The sequence below is a fragment of the Haliotis rubra genome, unplaced genomic scaffold (assembly GCF_003918875.1).
Source record: "Haliotis rubra isolate DU_JTF1 unplaced genomic scaffold, ASM391887v1 Scf1077, whole genome shotgun sequence".
NCBI lineage: Eukaryota > Metazoa > Mollusca > Gastropoda > Lepetellida > Haliotidae > Haliotis > Haliotis rubra.
This window is the reverse complement of record NW_025764978.1, coordinates 178,588-198,550: the sequence shown is the minus strand read 5'-3', so window position 1 is coordinate 198,550 and position 19,963 is coordinate 178,588. Positions and strand designations below refer to the sequence as shown.

Below are 19,963 nucleotides of genomic sequence, written 5' to 3'. Positions count from 1 at the left end.
TACCCTGTGTTATTCCCCTCCCCCGAATGATGGCGGGGTATAGGTAGAATCTTTTGAGACGACGCAGACAGATGTTTGAATACTAGCATTCTGGTCATCACTGACCAGATCAGGGTCCCGATTCACAGAGGGTTCGTAAAGTTACGACAGGTCGTAATCTATAGTTTATCATAGGCTTACGAATGTCGTAGCGCTACGAACGTTTTGTGGATCGGGACCCCGAAGCAACATTTATCAAGTCTACACTGACTACACTGACTAATGCCGATTCGTCACCCACGATGTTATCGTTCTCAATCGGCCAGTTTTTGTTTATGTTTTCCTTTTCTACGCAGTATCTACTGTAAACCTATGTAATGGACGATGTAGAGACTGTAGACTTACGTATAAGCGCAGATAACACAGTTCGATTGAGCACCCGTTGTTGATACGGTTTCACCATGTATTGGCCGATTTGCTACGTTTAAATCACTTTTCTGCGGCGATATATCTACGATTCACTCCCTATTCCTCACGATGCTCGCCGACACAGTGATGTAAACTTACGATATCGAAGACTCATTGCCGTAATTGCCGATTACACGCGAAGATTACCGATCGACGCCGAGTAAAGTATGTATAATTGCCGAGTAAGACACGTAAAATCGGCCTCCAAACCACAAAATGGACCCGATTCTGGGCTATAAAAGCTGACGATGACAAGCGATTTTAATTATCTAGCAACCTGCTCACAGCTGCATAACTACTTCTTCTGCTGCAACAACATATGGGATTGGATTGGAATGACATATGCTTGCCCGAACCTGAACCATTGCCAAATGATGTTCTCGATATGCCTTGCATATGATGCATTGCCCTTCGTCAAATGAAACCCTACTCAAGAAGAGGTCTGTCAGAAGAGCAAGGATAGTCGTGGAGAATGACTTTGGTATTCTTGCAAATCGATGGCAATGTCTTCTCAACACTTTGCAACAGGGTGGTGGGGTGGGTGATCGCACCCTCTTCCTGTTGGCTGTTCTCTTTGTTCTTGCGATGTTCCAATGTTTTCATTAAAGCAGTTGCACTTTGAGTGATGTTGACTTCGATCGCCTGTGCTCTTATACTTTTTCTGTCAGTCTGATGTGAATCGTGCAAATCGTGAGTATAGCGTGAACATTACGTAAGTGGATCTTGTGTTATTTGGGAGGAATCGTGCTGATGCGTTGCTTTGACAGCTCTGCTTTGTTAGGCAATTAGCTTGTCGGTTCCATGTTGGAGATGTGTTTGGCGTTAATCGTGGTTGATCGGGTGTGAAGCGTGGCATTACGGGGATGACACGTGGCCGTTTCTGCCTCTCAATAATGACTCGTTCACGCTTACTATGCAGACACACTCACGTATCTTGCTTATCTCTGCCGACTACTCCAGGTATATTTCCGACATTATACAATCGCTGGCGATTTTTTTCACAAATGCAATCGGACCGATCGCAGCCCAGTGAAATGGGGGTATTACAACATAAGAACCCGATGAAGACATTTTTTAAACAAATATTCCTTGCAATATATTTAGCAGTGTCAGCTATGACAGCGCACCACTCAAACTGTCATTCTTTGAGCTGAAAAACAAACGATTTATATTGTCTTTTTTCGTGTGCTTTGTACATCTGGACATAGTACATAATAAGTTGAAGCTAGTGCTTTTGCGATTCCGTATGGAATCCTGGAAGGGACATTGTCGCGTTGTCGCATTGTCGCGTTGTCGCCCTCTCAAATACAAGCAAAATTAAACAAAACGCGACATGTGATATCGCAACAACGCGACATTTCGCCCATTTGTCGCATTGTCGCGATGTCGCGTGTCGCGTTTTGAATAATATATTTTTTCATTCCTCCAAAGGGCGACACGCGACATAGCGACAACTTTCAAGGTCAAAATATGTCGCGTTGTCGCGCATCGCCCTATGTAAGATGTGTAAAAACAGCCTAAAAATTTACTAAAACGCGACACGCGACAATGCGACAACGCAACATTTTGATGAAATGTCGCGTTGTCGCATTGTTGCGTGTCGCGCTTTGTTAAAATATTGAGTATAGTATGTATTATAACATATGACTAAGACGCGACAATGCGACATATTTGTCGCATTGTCGCGTCGCGTTTTCGCCCTTTCGATTACCTGTGTGCATGTGTAGAAAGTCAATTAGTCTACGCATGCGCAGACAATGTTATACTCTATTTCAGACTTCACTGGCCTTTTGTTACCTCTAATGGTTTTTACAATGTAGTAGTGCTCGTAATGGCAATGGGGGCTGCTTTTCTTGAACTTAATGGAAATCTTTCATTGTTGCTTCATTATTTTATATATTGTAACTGTGTTTAGCCAATCAAGTGTGTTTTAGCAGCCAGACAAATTATTAGCGCTACTATTCATTGTAATCACGGCACACGGTGGCCCTGTCATTCAAGGCGAGGCAATTTGCTATGCAGGGTTGTGTCTCTTAGTCACACTAGATAACTATGATCATAGGTTCGAATCCCAGCACCATACATATTCATCACTTTGAACATTTCACCTATATCAAGCTCACAGGTTGTGAAAAAACTCAAATATTGTTAAAATTCAGGCCACATCGGCATAAACATCAGGTGAAGTCCTCCAATGGGTCACTATGTTCGACAGTGTGGCTCCTGACAGAGTTTCTTGGTACAGTCCTGTCCGACGCTGATGAATTTGTCCGACATCTGCCTCTGTTCAACCAGCAGTGGATGGATACCAGGTAGAATGAGATGGTAATATCATTTAACCATCCAGCACCTCAAAGACAGTTTAGGTCGGCTTTGAACGTGATATTCTTCTTGGGAAAACGCCATACAAATGGACTGTTATCATTATGGTATTAGAAACGATGAAATCGCTTAGCAGAGTTGCGTACCCTTGGAGTGGCAGAAACCAACCCTCCCTCTCTCAGTCCTCTCGCTCCGCTCCGCCCCACTCTGCTCTTCTCCAGCCCGCTCTTCCCCGCTCCGCTCCTCTCCTCTCCTCTCCTCATCTCTCCTCTCCTCTCCTCTCCTCCTCCTCTCCTCATCTCTCCTCTCCTCTCCTCTCCGCTCCTCTCCTCACCGCTCCTCTCCTCTCCTCTCCTCTCTTCTCTTCTCTCCGCTCCTCTCCTCTCCTCTCCTCTCCTCTCCGCACCTCTCCTCTCCTCTCCTCTCTCCGCACCTCTCTCCTCTCTCTCCTCTCCGCTCTCTCCCTCTCCGCTCCTCCTCCTCTCCACTCCTCTCCTCTCCTCTCCTCTCTACTCCTCTCCTCTCGGCTCTTCTCCTCTCGGCTCTTCTCCTCTCCTCTCCTCTCCTCTCCTCTCCGCACCTCTCCTCTCCGCTCCTCTCCTCTCCACTGGTAAATTAGCAAGATATTTCATTACAATAATGTGTTGTGATGTCTGTTTTTGAATTCTATTTGAATCCTATATTATTTATAATAATAATTATATACCAAGCGATACACATGTATTTGTATCTTTTCAAACATACACCTACTAAATCAAAATAATTTTCAGCAAAATGGCCAGTTTCAACACATCCATTCCATTTACCAAGAACTCTTAACCCACAGACTTCACGGCCACATTTATTATTACTCGAGTTCGATCCCTCTGTATCTTAGCCCTTTAAAAACATCTAAACATAATCATCCTTGTAATAGTTTTGAAATTCCGCGGTAACTAATAAAACACGACACACCAATGCGACAACGCAACATTTTGATGAAATGTCGCGTTGTCGCATTGTCGCGTGTCGCGCTTTGTTAAAATATTGATTATAGTATGCATTATATAACCACAGGAGTTTGAATCACTGTTAGGACAATACAAATAAAAATCTAGACTTTTGCAATCGTATATTGTTCTTTTTTATGTTATGATTAACCTATATTTCAAATTTGAACGAGATCTGTGAAGAAATGAATTTTTAAGAAAATTCTACCGCTACACTCATTACATACAATACTCAAAGGGTGACACTCGCAATGCTCAAAACCTTATCGAAAACCGGACAGCCCGACTGTTTTAACGTGCGGTTCAATCAAAACTTACGTTTTTCACAAAACATTGTTTTGAGCTTGTAGGTTATTCTTTTACCTTTCTGCTCATTGTATTCAATTTGTCTACCCGCTTTTGATATTTGAACACTGACCTTCGCATTAGCACTACCCTCTGCTTTGAATAAATGTCTGGCCTCTCTTCGGTAAACATCGACAGTTTTCGTAAATCTTTCCGTGTACGCAAACGTTATTTATGCAGGTTCGAGACACGAAAATCGTTACAATAACAAAGACCCCATTTTCAACACCGACATGTATCAACATTGAAACACTCAGCTTTGTCAGCGTTCTCGAATCTTGAAGATTTCTACGTTACTTACAGTGAGGTGACAAAGTTAGACGATGACTTGTTTCAAGGATTAACTAAACTAAAACGTATTGCCCTGGAACATAATAAGATCTCCCAGATAAACACTGGCATCTTCCATGGCTTAAATGATGTTGTCTTCGTGGATCTGACTGGAAACACGGGATGTAAGATCGCCGATGACGCATTTGCTTCCTTGAAGAACCTGCAAGATCTATTTCTTGGTGACCTTAACCTTGGACGTGCTGCCAGTGCCATGTTCACTGGGTTGACAAATCTCAGAAACCTTGATCTCCATGGAAACAATTTTGAAAAGGTATCTGTGCAATTATTTCAACATTTGACAAACCTTAAGACTCTAGACCTGTCCGACAATAAATTAGCAACTATTCCAGATTCGTTTGAGCTGATCTTCCAGAAGCTGCAGATCATCCATCTTTCAGACAATCCCTGGAGATGCACATGCGACATTCAGTGGCTGAAGAACCTCAACTAGAGCGTGATGTACTCCGTGTACTCGGGCAATGTTCCGGCATGCGCTGCTCCAAGTGTACTGAAATACCATACGATTTACCATGCAGAAGATAAGGACTTCACTTGTATTCCCCCCAAAATTCTAAAGTGCGGGGATCTCTATACCCTGAAACAAGGAGATCTGCTACACATTTCATGTCAAATTAAGGGTGATCTGTTTCCGAATGTGACCTGGATGAGACCCGACGGGACCATAATCTCAGCTTCAAGTGCCTCCATCTCCGACCCAACTACGTCAACGACTACAACTGCAACTCCGATGGAGTCAGCTGACGTTCTAGGCAGCGGGTTCCTGGTGGCGGTTGGCGGGTTCGGGAGCACGGTGCTCCTTGGACTGATTATATTTGGAAGTGTGGTGTGCTGCACCGACCGACACCATGGAGTCTTTGAAGAAAGAACACATTGACAAAATAACATTTATTGTTACACCGCCGACTAAATAGAGCAACGAGGATAGGTGGCTTGTTGAGTCAAACTCGAATAAATGGGCTTAAACTTAGGTCACTTGTCATGGGTTCGAGTCCCAGATTGGAACTGATTATGATTCGTGGCGGGTTCAGTTAGGGTACACTTCTATACATTCCTCCTCGATAATCTCCTGGGTAGGCGTTCTAGTAGTGGAGATTTATCGGAACGTATATCCTGGACATTATCGAGGATGCTGTAAATTAGCCTCGGTGGTAATTGAAATATTATTGAATATAGCAAACCATGAAACACAACTAACACAAGGCACTACAAGACATAAATGTAGTAAATTTACCTTTTAATATTTTAAAAATATTTGTTGAGCCCTGAAATGTATTGAACATAACATGCATCATTGTTATTTACAGGACGTTCGTGTGAAAGTTACCATTACAAACCCTTTGAAGATCAAACTGAATAAAGCTGAATGAAACACATAATCTTCGTCATTACGTTCTCAAAACAACCAGTTGACAAAGTTCTAACGAAACGAGCCACATGGTGTAAAGACGTACAGTGAACACTGGTACACGTGTTACAGCAGGTCTGGCTCTGACCCCAACCTCTCCAAGGTGGTTCACCAATGTCTGGTTTGATGTCTTTGGCAGTCCTAGAATCGCTGCTGTAGTCGATGATTCAGCTGTGTAGCCACGATGGAGATAGGATTGCTGCAGTATGACGTTGTGGCGCGGGATCGGTCTGATTTAGGTCGGTCACATGACGTACCATGCGACAGGTTCACTTACTAGAGTTTACACACACGCTCGCTTGCAATTCTTCTGCTTTCAATCATGCAACACGTTTGCTTAGTTGTGTTCAGTTGGCTTTGACTTTGTTAAAACAGTTCCTAACAGTTATGTTGGATGATTAATTTGCGGCGAACGGATGATTCCAAAAATAATCATTATTATTTTGGTTCCAGATGGCATCAGATAATGGTTCTTATATAGCACATGCTCTGATGTTTATCGATATTTCCTTTGTGTTTCATTTTGGAGGATTATTCATTACCCGTGAAGATCCGGGTTAGAAATGGTCTGCAGAAACCCATGATTGTCGTAGGAGGCGATTAACGGGAGCGGGAGCGGGTCAGACTCGCAAACTCGCTGACACATGTCATCGTATCCCAATTGCGTAGATCGATGCTCATGATGTTGATTACTGGATTGCCTGGTCCAGAGTTGATTATTTACAGACAGCCTCAATAGCTTGAATATTGCTGAGTTGGGCGTTAAACAACAAACCAACCAGCCAACCAAATCGTTACCCGGATCTCCGTCTCTAATGCAGCTATGATGGAGTGATCTTGGATACTTCAGACAATCGTTCTTATCGGTCCATGAGTACTTACCAACTTGCACCATGTGTGATTTTCCTCCAATGAGATATCGATTAGATACGAAGGTTTTAGCAGTTAATTATATATATCCCAGGTGTACAAATACGACTGAAAGTCTACTATGTGTTTGCAATATAGGTACAATTTCTAGATGTATTGTTTGAAAGGACTTGAGTGAGTGAGTGAGTGAGTTGGGTTTTACGCTGCTTTTAGCAATATTCCAGCAATATCACGGCGGGGGACACCAGAAATGGGCTTCACACATTGTACCCATGTGGGGATTCGAACCCGGGTCTTCGGCGTGAAAAACACACGCTTTAACCACTAGGCTACCCCACCGCCCCGAAAGGACTTGAACCTATATGTCCCAATACAGATAGTTATAAATAAAAGAATAACAATGGTATAGATTCATTAGACAATTTATTCATGTACACAAGCACATTACTCGAAACTGTGTTCAGATAATAAAAAAGAACAACATCTCAGCTGTGTGTCTCAGCTATACACGAAGAAATCAATTACAGTGATACGCCTTAACATCCAGATTCGTGCCTTACCGATGTGACACACTGCAGTGGTAGGGTGTAATATTAATGATACAAATTTGTATGTCTTTCATAAGATTGTATATAAGACTATTAATAAGACTACAAGGGTACATAGCATATACAAGATATTCATGTATGTCGTCTAGAAATAGAATACATATACTAGCATTGCAAGTTATGTATAATAAACTTACAGCTGACATTGATACAACCAATATGGCTTACAGGAGCACATGGTATATAATAAATATACGTGGACAAGATGATAGTACAATATATATGCTAACATTGCAAGTTATATATAGTGAATGTACAGCTGGCATTGATACAACCAATATGGCTTACAGGAGCACATGGTATATAATAAATACACATGTGTATATGTTATACAAGCTGACATTACAATATATATGCTAACATTGCAAGTTATGTATAGTGAATGTACAGCTGACATTGATACAACCAATATGGCTTACAGGAGCACATGGTATATAATAAATACACATGTGTACATATTATAGAAATTGGCAGTGCAACATAAACTACCATTGCAAGTTACATATAATAAACTTACAGCTGTCATTGATATAACCAATATGGCTTACAGGATCACATGGTATATGATAAATACACATGTGTACATATTATAGAAATTGGCAGTGCAACATAAACTACCATTGCAAGTTATATATAATAAACTTACAGCTGGCATTGATATAACCAATATGGCTTACAGGATCACATGGTATATAATAAATACACATGTGTATATGCTATACAAGGTGGCAGTACAATATACATATATACTAGCATAGCAAGTTATGTATAGTGAATGTACTGCTGTCATTGATACAACCAATATGGCTTACAGGATCACATGGTATATAATTAATATACATGAGTATATGTTATACAAGGTGGCAGTACAATATACATGTACACTAGCATTGTAAGTTATGCCTAGTGAATGTACAAATGTCTTAGACTTGAGCCAATATGGCTTACAAGGTATCCCGAACTGGAATAGGCGCAATCTTTTCGATAAATCGAAAAGAGAAATAGAAACGGTGAAGAGGATGCCTCTTCTCAGTCACACAGGGTTCACAGTTTTCAGGTGACCTTGACCCCGATGGGGTGAAGAAGCGGGTACTTCCTGCTGTGAGATTTCACTCTTCTTCTTGTGTGAGTCCGATGAGAGCCGCCATGCTTGATGGTTACGACATCGCAGTCCCCGGGAGTCAACGGCTTATGACGGCCCAAAGCTGACAAGATGGAAACATGTTTATAAACAATTTGAAAATATTCAGTGTCTACTCCAATGTCTATTATGTTGGCTAATTGTTCATATATTGTACTCTTCTTGAGTGAGTGAGTGAGTGAGTTAGTGAGTGGGATGAAACTGGATTAAATCAATGGTCGATCATCTGAGCATCAATTCCTTGTATTTGAGGGTCCCTTGGACTCATACTCTGAATTTTCAGGGGTCCTGGACTACAAAATGGGGGTCCTAAACACTTAAATAGCATAATTAATACAATGTTGTAATATTGTTGTAATTCAGTTACTGTTATTATATTGCAAATGATACCATAACCCGGCTAGGAGCAATCTCAGTGATAACGTATTGTGACATGATTGACATTTTACTAAAAGTATTTAGACATTTTTTCAAAGAGACCAAACAAAATACTCATCATTATTAAGAATTGGAGAATTTCAAGCTAGGAAAACAAAAGCTTGGCTCGCCGGAGGGTATCGTTTGAAACATTACATGTTATCCTTTCAGTAAATACATTTTAAAGACGAGTTACATTTTATGTCAGTGTGCCCTATGTATGATGTTTTCACACACAAATATTTTTCAAATACCATTTTTTAAAAACAAATGTACACTCTCTCAGAACATTACTACAAACTTCTATATCTTTATTATCGGCATGTTCTTGACTCAGGGAACCCATGAAAAACGTTTTGTGGTAGACGCATACGGTACTGTTATGTGCGATATAGTTCTAAGATGTCATCCGTTCATGGCAACACTTACCTTTCTTACTGGAGCCGGAAGCAGCTGGCAGCAGGACAGATCTGATGACGTGACAGCGTCGTGACCGGAAGTTGTCGAATGTCTGTCGTTCATAGATCCGTGGCGACTTGTGGCGACAGTGGGTGACGATCTGGTTGTCAGGTCCTCTCTGTTCGCAGACAAACACCCGGGGCCTGCCGTCACACCAAGGGGGGACGTACACGACGACCGTGTCTCCTAGCAGTATGTTCGTGGGGAGTTTGTCACCTAAGTATACATATACAATGTTGTTGTCCCCGAGTTGTACAATAGTTGTATTGCTAACGCTAGTATTGGAGTCTTCCTTTTGAATAAAAGAAATTGTGTTTCTATTGTGCCCGATTTGTACAATGCGCCGTATATCGATTTGAGGACGATTACAGAGACGCTTCTTACAGCTGTCTGGCTTTTGGTCAGATTGTAAAGACTGGTTGGCATGTTTCATCTTTCCCTTTCTACCTTTCTGTGAAAGACATGTATTTTGGTCATTCATATGCTGAGAACTGTACTCTAATTGTTTGTTTGGCTCGAAGCCAGACGGTGCGAGATGGTGCGCCCCCCTAGCTTCAGACATTGCCCCGGAGTTTGAACAGATCCCTGGTCACCACTCGCCGTTGTCTCTGTGATGCAATGTAGAAAGAATTATATCAGCTTTACACAGACAAATCCTAAACGATTTCATAGAATAGTAACTTATATTGCATACCAGAGCCAGAGAGGTCTTGAGAAAGACATCCAATACTCTGATTGAAGTAAGTCACTCTATAATTCTTAGAAATCTACGTACATGTTTACCCTTAATATAAACGTGTGTACGTTTATATTAAGGGTAAACATGTACATGAGTTCACTTCATCAGCTGTTTGCTGCAGCCTTTGCAGTGGGTCAATCTATAGTAACATATTGATTTGAGTTATGCTTAATGCTATATGTGTATGTATACGAGGGTGTATGAGGGTTGCCGTGTCCTCGCATGTGTTTGTGACGAGTGCCAGGATACGCTGGAAAACGCCATATGCCAACACAGGTTGAAAGTGGGTGAGTTTAGTTTTACGCCGCTGTATTCCAGCAATATCACGGCGGGGAACACAAAAACTGGGCTTCACACATTGTACTCGAACCCATGTGGGGAGTCGAACCCGGGTCTTCGGCGTGAACGCTTTAACCAACAGGTTACCCCACCGCCCCCAATTTGATAGTGAATTACTGACAAATGCCATTGTTATGGTCGTAAGGTGGGCGGTGGGCGAGCTGGCTAAGGCGCCAGGCTAGTAATCCAGCGAGGTTGAGGTGCCGGGATCGAGCCCACCTGTGACTGGGTGTAAAAACCTTGGAGTCAACTTTGTGTGCAGACTCTTTCAGTGTTGTCACAACCCCTAGTGTACAGTACACAACCCTGTGCACTTAAAAGAACCCACGAATCCGTTGGTATATGACCAGATGGTGGCCACATCAAGATGAGAAAGCCACAATAACTGGCAGCAAGAGTTGTATACTCCCCAGGGAGATGAGATTGATAATACGATGTGCCGTTACGATTGATATCCAATGATCGAGGGAAAAATACCAGCGTCTTGAGCATGCACCAGTTGCGTGGATATGTGCGCTTTAAAAATATACTATACTATAATAATATAACTGAAATATTGAAACACTTGTACAGGTAACTTTCATGATGGAATTCAGTCTTGGACAAGCTAGGAAAGTAAAGTGAAGAAAGTGTCACTTACCTGCCCTGCCTACCACAGAACCTGGTCGAAACAACCTTAGCTGCAAACCCCGTGCAAACACGCAATAAGGGTGACTGTCACCTCTTATATACAGTCCTGTTTGCAATAGCTACGTCATTGTTAACCAATCAGCTAGGTGCATTCCGAGGTGTGCGTGTTACTGTGTACGTTTGTCACGTGATGCTATCAGCCTCAAGCTTCGTAGGGGCCGGCAATTCAACATGGAGATATTATCGTCATACCTCACATGTCATTGTCAACCATCCATTCATACTTTACCAACTATGACTAGTGACAGTCAATAAATAATGCAGATCTGTGTAGATTGCTGTAGATCGGTGTTGATTTAGCACTTGGGTCATTGATATGCATGAAACTCATTAATATGCAAATGAATGCATGACGTCATAGGTCGGCGAGGTTAATGAATCGTAGCTATATGTTGATTGGCTCATCCAAATCACATGACCTTAGTGAAGGCATGAAAAATCCATGAATATGCAAATGAATGCCGGAAGTCATAGGTCAGCGAGGTGGTGAACGAATCATAGCTATGACGACGACGACAAGATAAGAAAACTCGTGAATATGCAAATGAATACTATATATAGTCACGGGTCAGCGTGGTTAATGAATCGTAGATATGACGACAGTAAGGTAAGAAAACTCATAATAGATATACAAATGAAATGCCGTATGTAATAGGTCGGCGAGGTTAATGAATCGTAGCTATGACGACAGACAATGTGGTAAGAAAATACATGGATATGCAAATGTATCTTCAGATCCTGATAAGGTGTCCCATAGGGGTCCTCCAAACCTCCTTTTGCCGGATCAACCCGGATCAGACGTTGATTGGCTCATCCAAGTCACGTGATCGTAATAAGGCATGAAAACACATGAATATGCACATAAATGCATGACGTCATAGCAAAGCCGCAGTATACGAAGCAGATTTTAGTTTAATTGTGAATCATTTGCAGCGCAGAAAGCCTCCAGAACCACACTGAAAGTTCCTTCTTTATTTCTCTAAAGAATATAATACTATGTTATGAGAGTGTGTGTTTTGTAATTTGAAATAACACATTGATTAAGTGATAATTAAACAACCTTCAATCAGTATATCTGTTCTCACCGTGAATGTTAAGACTCTGGTGAGTTAATGGTTTATATTTGTGACCCAATATTTTAGATTTGTGACTCAATTGCATTGTTCTAAAAATTTCTATTGTCATTCTTTGTAGCTTGCTTATTGACTGTTCAATATATTATTGAATATTTTAGACTTGTTTTTGTTGTATTTTGCTGGTTCAAAGGGGACTCTTAAACCTTTTGTCACGGCAAATTGTTAACTGTAACAGCTATCATGTACGTGACCATCGAAGCGAAGCAATTCTTGGAAATTCAGGTATGTCAAGGTCCCTGATAAGCTCTCTTTATCACAAGAGCGTAGTTGTTCCTTTGCCACTCAGTGGCGTATGCAGATGAATCGTGGTTTAATACATACATCGCTTGTCTAGAGGCGCAATGGCAAGCAAAATCTACCCATTACAGCTAGCGACCTCAGCTTCTGCATTATTTTTACCTGTGAGCACCGACCTAATTACTCCCAGCTATCTACTCCAAAGTGTGGGTAGAGGGTATATCTCGTGTGTGTGTTCGTGTGTGTTTGTTTGTTCGTGTGTGTTTGAGTGTTCGTGTGTGTGTCTGTATGTCTGTCTTTCTCTCTCTCTCTCTCTCTCTCTCTCTCTCTCTCTCTCTCTCTCTCTCTCGCTGTGTGTGTGTGTGTGTTTGTTGAAAGTACTTAAATGCCACACGAGCGGACGGGCTTGTGTCACAACGGTTTGGGGGCTGTTGAATGTACAATCTTATCTCCGCGAGAAACATCCTCAAGAACACCACCCCTACATAACAGAGAGTCATTCCAGCATTAACTTCGAGTTCTATTCGCGACACACGCATTTGTTTAACCATGCAGTGAAGCGATAAATATTACATTATAGGTAAGAGTAGATGTATTGTACAATTTTATATTTTGAAGCCCCATAAGAGTAGTTTGCTTGTGTTTCCTATATATCCAATGTCTTAATACATCAAGTACAGTTCTATGACAACTTAGTGAAACTTACAATCGCGGGGATCAGCTCAAAATATATTTGGAGAATTTTACTAAAACCCACGATTTTCGTGGCGAACTGGTCCGTCAGCGAGTCGGGTTCGGACTGTGCTGTTGCTCTCCCGTTGTCATCATTTATGAGGTTGACAGGCAGTGGATCCTTATCTTTCGTGCTAAGTTTCAGATCGATGGTGAGTTGTCCAAAGGGTTTTCGGCGGCTTTTTCATACATGGCCATAAAGTGATCCATGTTTTCGGGGAAAGTTCTCCAGGCAAAAACTTTGATTTGATATGTATCTATGGGTGAATGAAATAAGCTGACATAATGAGCGTTCAAAGCAATGTCTCTCGAAACAGGTTTTGTAGCAGAAGAAAGATCAGTACATTTTTGTGATGGGAGGTTTGAGTGAACAGCCGTGAAATACGCTTGTCATACTTTGCTTCGGCCAAGAAATCAGCCAACACCAAAACGTTCCGTTGACGAGCATCAAAGTAATCCTCGTCCAATATATCGTAGGGAATTCCTTTCATAAACGTCACATGAGGCAGCTGTTCGCGGATGTGTTGATATAACGGCCATGTCGTAGCAGATGAAAGGTTAACACAGACTTTCCACAGCCACTGGTTCCCACCACGAGCACATTGGAGGGAATTAGGAATTTGAATCGTTCTCGAACATCCGACATACTGGGTAAATGAGGCAGCGACGAGTGGACTGCGGCGGCGGCGGAGATAGTGGGTGGGCTTGTAACGGCGGGTGGACTTGCGGCGGCGGAGATAGTGGGTGGACTTGTAACGGCAGGTGGACTTGCGGCGGCGGAGATAGTGGGTGGCTTGTAACGGCAGGTGGACTTGCGGCGGCGGAGATAGTGGGTGGGCTTGTAACGGCAGGTGGACTTGCGCCGGCGGAGATAGTGGGTTGACTTGTAACGGCAGGTGGACTTGCGCCGGCGGAGATAGTGGGTATACTTGTAACGGCAGGTGGACTTGCGGCGGTGGTGGCTGGACTTGTGGCGGCGGTGGAGAAGGGTGTAACTGAGATGTCTTTAGGTTATGTTTATTTCTTCTGTGTCGTAACATGACATCTCTCCTTGAAAATATTTTCTCACAGGTGGCATGCCCCATGGTGATCCAATACGGTATGCAATTAGAAGGTCTGAGGCTTTCTTTTATACCCTTCACCCATGTGATGGTTTAAGGCTGCTTGTTGACGCTTCAAGACAGCTAGTTCCCGTTCCACCACAGCCCTCTCCTCCGACACATGTTGTATTTTCACAGGCTGTATATTCAGTACAGTCTTTTGGTCCTTCTTCTAAGGTGCAACCTGTCTCTTCTTCTTCTTAGGTGCACCTGTCTCTTCTTCTTCTTAGGTGCAACCTGTCTCTTCTTCTTAGGTGCAACCTGTCTCTTCTTCTTCTTAGGTGCAACCTGTATCTTCTTCTTAGGTGCAACCTGTATCTTCTTCTTCTTAGGGGCAACCTGTCTCTTCTTCTTAGGTGCAACCAGTCTCTTCTTCTTAGGTGCAACCTGTCTTCCTATTTGGTGCCCTTGTTTTCTTCAAGGGTGGTTTTCTTGACTTTGACTTGGTCTTGTTAAACTTGATAAAATGTATCTAGGTATATCATCTGGAGCATGGGTGAAACTGTCAGTCGCCCAACTCTAGCGTGGAGTTATATTCTTGCACTTTCCTGTGACATGCACAGGTGGGAATCTGGAAACACACTTTCTTCTTCACGGCACACTTGTCAGTATGTGTTAGAAAACGGCGGTACGTGTATTTTAATTTCCTCTTACAGTAAACACAGGTAAATAAAGCCTGGTCATCTTCACCGTTGGCATCCACAGGTAGCAGGCCAAGGCATGTGTCACAGAGGTAGGACATCTTGTACTGAACTGTGGAGTAGCTCTCAATCCGACGTCTCAACGGTAACCATGAGCATGCTCTATAGAAACCTATGGAAGTCACAATACTATACTAAATACACAGTCAACATACTATACTAAATACACAGTCAACATACTATACTAAATACACAGTCACAATACTATACTAAATACACAGTCACAATACTATACTAAATACACAGTCAACATACTATACTAAATACACAGTCACAATACTGTACTAAATACACAGTCAACATACTATACTAAATACACAGTCAACATACTATACTAAATACACAGTCACAATACTATACTAAATACACAGTCACAATACTATACTAAATACACAGTCAACATACTATACTAAATACACAGTCACAATACTGTACTAAATACACAGTCAACATACTATACTAAATACACAGTCAACATACTATACTAAATACACAGTCAACATACTATACTAAATACACAGTCAACATACTATACTAAATACACAGTCAACATACTATACTAAATACACAGTCAACATACTATACTAAATACACAGTCAACATACTATACTAAATACACAGTCAACATACTATACTAAATACACAGTCAACATACTATACTAAATACACAGTCAACATTCATACAGAGCTATTGACATGATATTTCGGATTATATATGCGTTGACAAGACGTCAAAGTGATGACTGCCACACCTTGAATGAATCGGTTTGGCGAGGCCACTCAGGTCAGAACTGTTTAAGTAAGACTGTGTAGGTAATGACATGCCTTACCTGAACCAAATCTCCCCTCGTCGTTATTCGTGTAGCTGCTGTATGATCCCCTCTCTGTACATTCCGACTCCAGGACATATGAACATGTTCGTGATCTGTGAAGAGTCATGTCTAACCTTAATACAACAGTTTTAGTCAACATACGATGAACTTTCACCACATACACACATACACTCTATTTGAATGAAATACGCATTGTGTATTGTGTATAGAGTGTCTGTTAGGTACCCCACCTCATCGTATATCTATATATACGTCACCGAGTTCAAAGGGCGAAAAACAACCATCGTGACCACGGGTGGAACGGAAGTGGTCAATGTTTATCTACTTATAACGAACTGACAGATATAACGAACTGTTATAGGGGTCGCGAATGCTTGCTGTACCTAGTCGAAATGCAGATAACGAGAAGGAACTAGAAGGTGGTCCCTCTTCGTTATTACCGTAATAAACTCGAATACATCAGTGACATTATCAAGAACAGCTTGTATGTTTTTGTTCCTTGCATTTTAATTGCCACAGTTTGACTGACAGTATGAGCGATGACGCTTAATAGGTCACGGTGACAGTAACTACCGACGACCCGATGCAACTGGCAGACTCCTACAGATGTCGTATTTACCTAACCCATTGGTCGGTGGGAGAGTTTGTTATATCGGAGCCATTGGATGGTGGTGGTTCCACTTGCCGTAATGGTGGGTCCGGATATTGTTAGGTACAGGGACGTTTCAGCTATGTTGACAAACATGACCACCCGATCGTCTGGTTCCGCTTACAATGCCCTTGGAAGTTTCATCCGGGAGTAGTACAGATGTCTGAGATCAATGCACTGATGGAGAGGAGCTGAGATACAACGTTGTTCGGTGCTGGATCTGGCTCCACTTGTAATGCGGCGTCTTGAAGTTGGGTCATGGTGACCTTTCACATGGACTTAAGCTTTGACCAGAACGTTTAGCTAACACCCCCAGGAGGGTGAGAGTTGTGTTCAGGGGTCGGTGGTCAAACGAATCTTAAGGTCAGGTTCCCGTACAATCAAGTGTTTGGTACAATGTGTCGGGTTTCGAGCAAGCGGCTTTCTGTTCTCCGGACTAAACCTCTGTCCACCAAATCACAGCTCCAGTCAACCATATAAGGAATTAAAGTGACAAAACCCTTTCCCACAAAAAATGTTATGCTACTTCTGACTACATGTATATCATAAACATGTGTTTGTTTGTGTATTTACAGCTGGTTGACGGCGTTCTGTAAATAATCGGAGCTGGACCAGACAATCCATTGATTGACATCATGAGATAATGACACGTGTATTTAGGGTAAACAGCTGGGAACATCTGGTCCATACTGGTAGTTCGAACCCCGATTTGACCATGATCCTTGGTTAGTTTGTCGCCACCATGCATGTGGTCACGAGGTTCACTAAAACAGGCAAACGACCGTGACTAAGTGGCAGCTGACTCGTGAAGCTGATATGCGCCCATTTTGTCAAATTCTGTTTTGACGTTTTAGATTCGAAATGACAGCATCTTTTCACCACTGAAGCAGAATCCAGACTTTGTTATGCATTACTCTGTTTATTCATATGGAGAGATCCTTAAACATATCTAAATATTATCATACACATATCATACACAGAAAGGCTTTCTTTCTTCGACTGTTTTATTGTGAGGTACAACGGTATCAAACGTTACAATATTCTGTTCGTTGACAAGCTGATAACAGTACATGCTCGTAGATATGGGAAAATACTTGCTAAACAAGTGGACGTGTCTACAAAATTCCTCTTTGAGGATACGGAAACTGTTCCGTTGCTAAATAATGTGTTATTTAACAACAGGAATACAATACAATGCGGCTTACACTTGTGTTCAATGCAGGAATATGTTAACCCACTCTCCCTGACCCACAAGAGCCGATCCCACCAGACCTTCTGATCTTGGCAGTGTGGCCTCAAGTAACGCCTCACAGGCTTGGTTTGACGTGTGACCTTGACCACCCCACCAACACTCTGTGTATATCGCCTGACCTTGGCCACCTCACCAACAGTCTGTGTATGTTGCGTGACCGTGGCCACCTCACCAACAGTCTGTGTACGTCGTGTGACCTTGGCCACCTCACCAACTGTCTGTGAACGTCGTGTGACCTTGGCCGCCTCCCCAACAGTCTGTGTACGTCGTGTGACCTTGGCCACCTCACCAAGAGTCTGTGTACGTCGTGTGACCTTGGCCACCTCACCAAGAGTCTGTGCACATCTTGTGGCTACCTTCCGTGACCTTGGCCGAAGCTTCCTTCTTCTTCCAACACGTCTTGGCATTACTGAAACAATAATCAACAGAGGACCTTTAGGCTATCTAAATCCCCTGACTTTGTTTGTAATTGCATTCAAATCTAATTCTGAGTAATTACAATTCTACCATGTATGACCCTTTCCATCAACACAATGTCATTCATGGGACATGTTGAGTAAAGAAACATCCAGATTTTCAAACAAGCATATTTACACAATTTCCAAAATTGTTAAGTTATTTTTAGCAAAACGCATTTCTTGTATATCAAAAGGAGAAAAGCATATGTGCTGTCTGAAATATATAGGTCTAGATGAACAGATATTCTATTCAACAGGTTATTTCCGTCAACATTATAAAATATCAACACTCTGAACATCTGTTGTCGCGCTAATGACATGCATCATATATAAGAGAATGGATCTACAGTTAACGCATCATTACGAAAATACATACCAATCAGATTCTTGACATGTACTGTTTGATGTACTATGATGTTGGAATGGCCGTTCTGCACATTGGTAACATCTGCAACGATGTCCACCATCAGGTTCTGTCCATCTCCATCAACAGCATCTGTTCTGTGTCTGTCGCCATCATCTACGCTCAGTCTTTGTCCTCTTTCGCTGTCCTGTCTTTTCGTAATTCTTTCTCTTTTGGTGTAATCCCCTGTCGGCATTCTGCCACCATTAACGTATTTTTGCTGCGCTGCTTTAACAGTGTCATCTCCACTCCCTTGACCGAATTCTATGTCTTCTTTTTGTCCTCCTACAGCACAATAATCTCCACTCTTTTTGCTATAATTGCATTCTCCATCGCTATCACATTCTCCATCACTATCACACTCTTCATGGCTGTCGTATTCTCCCTGTATACCTTCCGCAGCACCTTCACCGAGTCCCACCTCTATTCCTCCGCAAATGTCATCGTTTCCTTTATCCATTCCTTCAGTGTTGTAATGACATTTCTTCCATATTTTATCACCATCATCACCATATTCTCCCTGGTTTCCACCAACAGAGCCACATTTTTCTCGTCTTTCTCTTCCTCCACCGACAACAGCGCCTCCTCCACCTCCAAGGATGTACTCATCTCCCCCCATCTTCCTCCAAACCTCTCACATTCTCCCTGCTTTCCATCGACAGTGCCATCTTTGTCTCGTTTTTCTCTTCCTTCACGAAGAACAGTTTTATTGCCACCTCCAGTAGCATACTGCAATCTCTCCCACCTTCCTCCCTGATTGCCATCAACAACGTCTTTTCCTCCAATTTCCTCATCAATGTCTCCACCTCCAATTGTATTTTGATCTCTGCTCCATTTTCTTTTCCACGCTCCTCTCCAAAAGCCTTGTATATTTTCCTTTCCTCAGCTGAACCAGCACCCTGATATCTGTCCACCTTAGTCTCCACGACACCAGCACCCCGACTTCTTTCCTTCTCAGTATCGGAGACACCAGAACCCCGACCTGTTTCCTTCTCAGTTTCGGAGACACCAGCACCTCGACCTCTTTCCTCCTCAGTTTCGGAGAAACCAGCACCTCGACCTCTTTCAACAGTTTCCATGACAGCAGCATCCTGACCTCTGTCCACAGTTTCGGAGACACAAGCACCCTGACCTCTTTCCTCCTCAGTTTCGAAGACACCACAGCCCGACTGCTTACCTCCTCAGTTTCCGAGACACAAGCACCCTCACCTCTTTCCTTCTCAGTTTCCGAGACACCAGCACTCCGACCTCTTTTCTTCTCAGTTTCGGAGATATCATCACACTGAATTTTTTCTTCTCAGTTTCAGAGACAACAGCATACCAACATCTTTCCTTCT

General features: G+C 42.4%; 2 protein-coding genes across 2 annotated transcripts in view; both read right to left on the bottom strand.

Moving 5' to 3' along the window:
* Nucleotides 1–11,126, bottom strand: part of LOC124280543 — a 62,181-nt gene extending 51,055 nt beyond the window's left edge. The window contains exon 1 of the mRNA XM_046716500.1: nucleotides 11,076–11,126. The gene's annotated coding sequence lies outside the window, so the exon portion shown is untranslated. The remainder of the gene's footprint in view (nucleotides 1–11,075) is intronic.
* The window catches only part of LOC124280438 (filaggrin-2-like), a 119,589-nt gene that overhangs the window by 45,663 nt on the left and 53,963 nt on the right, over nucleotides 1–19,963 (bottom strand). The window lies entirely within an intron of this gene.